General features: G+C 43.1%; 1 pseudogene across 1 annotated transcript; it reads left to right on the top strand.

Annotated features, from left to right (window-relative positions):
* Window positions 1–2,028: 2,028 nt before the first annotated feature.
* LOC147640889 (high affinity iron permease 1 pseudogene) lies at window positions 2,029–3,426 on the top strand (annotated as a pseudogene). The gene has a single exon (XR_015267482.1). The product of XR_015267482.1 is annotated as a high affinity iron permease 1 pseudogene (transcript).
* Window positions 3,427–4,167: the final 741 nt, after the last annotated feature.

The following is a 4,167-nucleotide window of genomic DNA, read 5'->3' as shown; positions in this document are numbered from 1 at the left end:
TACCCCCTCTATTTCTTCTTTGTTGGCCTTGGCTTGGGTTTATTATTTTGTTGATTAGCATCCTCATACTATAACATTGTTTATACCCCCTGTGATTTCTTCTTTAATTGCATCTTCTTGGCCATTGGCTCTTCTCTTGCATAGTGCCTCTTCAATCTAATTCTATTAATGAAGGTTGAAAGGTCCTCCTCATTTAAGGTTGAAAGGTCCTCCTCATTTAAGGTTTGTAATTTTATTGTGTCCACCAATGGTGTAATTCATTTGACCTTATACGACCCTAATCCACTTTGACTTTCCCTTGTGCTTCCTTGAGTTGTATAAAAGTGCCGAATCCCCTTCCTTTTTATTAAGGTTGTGGAGAAACGAAGCTTTTCTATCAACATTATGTGTGTTGCCATAATACAACCTTCATCAAGTTTTTCATAAGTAAGCCATCTATGTTTTTTCCTTTCTGGCACCACTATTGGCCCCTACTCTAGTCTAGAAGTGTGCTTGTCTATATGCCCATAACGTAGAGTGAAGCTTGTGCTCCTAATACGATCAACCTACCTCCACAATCTTGGTGAGAGTTTTGCACAAGGTTTTGTTGGTTGCCTCTACTTGTCCATTTTCTTGTGGGCAATAGGGTGGTGATTTCCTATGTATCATCATAAAAACCACAATTGTAAACCATGCACATAACTCCTTGATTACTTGGTTAACAAAGTACCACCATAAAAACCACCATTGTAAACCATGCACATAACTCCTTGATTACTTGGTTAACAAAGTGTGCCCCTATCACTTATTATTAAATTAATTGGGCATCCAAACCTCATAATCACGTCCTCATCATCATAGAGGAATTTTACAATTGTCCTTGAATTATTAATTCATATAGCCTTGGCTTCATCCCACTTTATGAAATAGTAAGTTGTTGTTAGAAAAATGTACCTAGCTTGTGTATTCTTGACAACTGATTTGATTAGACCAATAAAATTTATTCCCCATTTTTTGAAGAGTTGTTGTGTGATCACTAGCTTTAGGGGCATAATATCCCATCCCACAAGATTAGAAATTCAGCGTACATCAGATTTTTTTGACAATATTATTCTTGCATCCTTGAACAAATTAGGCTACCACAAGCTCGATTATGTCACTTTCCTTGCCGTGGCATCTTCAACAAAATGACCTCTTCTAAAATATACTCATCATGTGACTGGCCATCAACAAAATGACGTCTAATAAAATACACTCATCATGACTGGCCATCAACAATGGCTCTATTTTATTATTCCTTATACACTTTCAAAGCATTCCATTCTTGCTATAGATATATAGTTGTCCATTAATTAATTGATAAGCAGCTTCCCTATAGATCAACTTGGTGGCCATATGATGGGGATATCTCCAAATCAAGCATACCATTGGTGGTCATCACAGATTTTGAGATTTTGGTGGCAAAATATGGCACACAATCTATCTTGTGTAATGGAAATTCCTTGTGTTGACTCACTCTGTGCAAATAATGATCCATCTACTAGCTTATCATTCACACTTGTGGTAGGCTCTCTTGTAGTAACCTTTGACAAATGATCAACCAAACTTGTACTGTTTCTTGCCCTCCCTTACCACCACAATCTATCTTGTGTAATTGGAAATTCGCTCTGTTGTTTAAGACGAAGTGCAAATAATGGTGCATCTACTAGCTCACTGAGTCATTCACATTTGTGGTGGGCAGGCTCTCTAGTAGTAACCTTTGACAAATGATCAACCAAGTAGTGTGTCTTGCCCTCCCTTACCACAATCTTAAAATCGTATTCTAAATGCAACAAGATCCATCTATAGATCCGTCCACACTAGGACAAGCCCCAATTAGAAAATTGTCTTGCGTCAACAAACATGCTAAAGGACTCTCAAACCGCTCTCTCTCCCTCATGATGTTCACGTTTAAAATGTATATGCACATGCATAGATGCCAAGAAGTTCCATCGTGGCCTCTACATGAGTCCGGACTTCGTACCGACGGGCGGGCACGTCCATAATCTAAGAGGAGCGCGTGGACATCACGCGACGAAAGCGTGCCGGGCGTTGACAAGGCAGACCTGCCAGTGTCAGACACACTCGCCGATCTTCGCCTCATCGAGGTAGCACGCTCTGTCACTGTACTCAGAAGCCAAAATGCAATACTACCATGCCTCTCACACACACCCCGACTTTCCACCCCGCTGGCCCGCTCCCTCGTACACCCACATTTAAAGGCGATCTGCCCGCCCCTTTGCCTATCATCTGTGGAGCTCCTCTTTAATGTGCTACGCTTTGCCTCTCACCAGCAAGTTTTGAGAGAGAGATAGAGACAATCCAAGATGGTGGAGCTGTTCAGTGTGCCCGCGTTCTTCATTCTCTTCCGCGAGACCCTTGAGGCCGCCATCATCCTGTCGGTTATGCTCACGCTCATCAACAAGATCGTGGAGGACCACGACTCCAGCAAGCGGATGAAACGGCAGGTGTGGACGGGCGTGGTGGTGGCCGTAGTCCTGTCCTTGGCGGCGGCGACCATCTTCCTCTCGCTCTACTACACGGTGGCTAAGCAGGCGTGGGACAAGTCGGAGGCCCTCTGGGAGGGCATCCTGGGCCTCATCGCAGTAGTGCTCATCACGATCATGGCCTTCTCCATGATAAGAGTGGATACTTGGAGGGCCAAGTGGGAAAAGAAGCTCACCAAAGTGACCGTGGAGGCCTTGAACAGGGAGAACGATGTGGGCAAGAAGAGCAAGTATGCTTTGTTCTTGATTCCGTTCACGGTGGTGATTAGGGAGGGGGTGGAGGCGGTGATCTTCTTGGGCGGGATAGGGCTAGAGGGCTCCGGCACCGCGTATCCCATTCCGGCAGTGGTGGGGGCTCTGTGCGGCATTGTGGTGGGATATCTGCTGTACAAAGGGGGGAACCATGTGGCTTTTAAGTACTTTTTAGGGGCGGCGACGCTGCTGCTGCTGGTGATCGCAGCCGGCCTCTTCGCTTCGTCCGTGCACGAGCTGGAAGAGTTCACGGCAAACGAGCATATCCTTTGGAAGCTTCATTGCTGCCACCACGAGGGGAACAACATCTGGAAGCTCCTCAACGCTATTGTGGGGTGGCGCGACGAGGCCAGCACGGGCACCCTCACCTCCTACATCATGTACTGGGTCTTTGTCGTCGCCACCTTCATCTTCCTCCGCTTCAAGTGGAGCCGAGAAGCCGAGCGTGAGGCCAAGCAGCAGAGCGGCGCCGCAGCAGGCACGCTGGCCGTTTAGTTTTCCCAAAGTTTCGCTCCCTGTAAATTCTTAACCCTTGATTTCAAGACAAGCCAAAATTCATGTTGTTTTTCTTGCCGCCATTGAGCAAAAGCCATTTAGAACTTTGTAAACAAAACGGAAAACGAATTATCGTCGTAAGATTACTCAGAAACTTTCTTTGTAATAAGAACAAAGCACCTGGAAGTTCATTTTCACCACATATGATAATGGTTTTATATGGGCAACATCAGGGTTTATTGGCCTAATTCTCAATGTCACCCTAAATAATATAAATGCATGGCCAGCAAATTTCTTTCCATGTGATAGTGCGAATACCAGCCAACCCATGAAATTTTGAGTATCACATAAAACCAGTAGACAAATAGCATTTTTTGGGTTTGTAATTGCAAAAAACCTAGCTGTCAAAGTGATTCTAGATTTTCTAATTTTATTTCAATTGACTAGTACATGGAGGGCTATAGTCTTTTGAATGAACTATTTAACAAATTTTTATCAAATATTTTTTGCCCATTCATCCTAGAGGATCCCTTAATTCGGTCATTTGGTCACATTAGCCTCTATTACTTCCTTCAAAAATGTACAAATTTGGTTAACACAATGGTTGAGGGGATGGATGAATAATTTTAACAATACTATGGTTGTGATGTAAAGGTATCATACATGCCAACAATAGTAGTGGTAAGATCTTTTATTTGTACTCTTGATTGAAGCTTGACATGTCAACCCATTTGTTCTAAATAATATTTTGTTGTTGTCACCTTCATGGTCTCTATTGTGTGTATTGGTAATTCATAGTCTTTAGAAAATCATGTCATAAACTTGAGTAGGTGAAAGATTGACATGTGTAGGAACTTATATATATACTGAGAAAATACATAATGTTCTGATGCGC

Source organism: Cibotium barometz, chromosome 2 (genome assembly GCF_041138505.1).
Source record: "Cibotium barometz isolate CiBa-2024 chromosome 2, ASM4113850v1, whole genome shotgun sequence".
Lineage (NCBI taxonomy): Eukaryota > Viridiplantae > Streptophyta > Polypodiopsida > Cyatheales > Cibotiaceae > Cibotium > Cibotium barometz.
The sequence above is the reverse complement of the archived record's forward strand: the minus strand, read 5'-3'. Positions and strand labels throughout refer to the sequence as shown.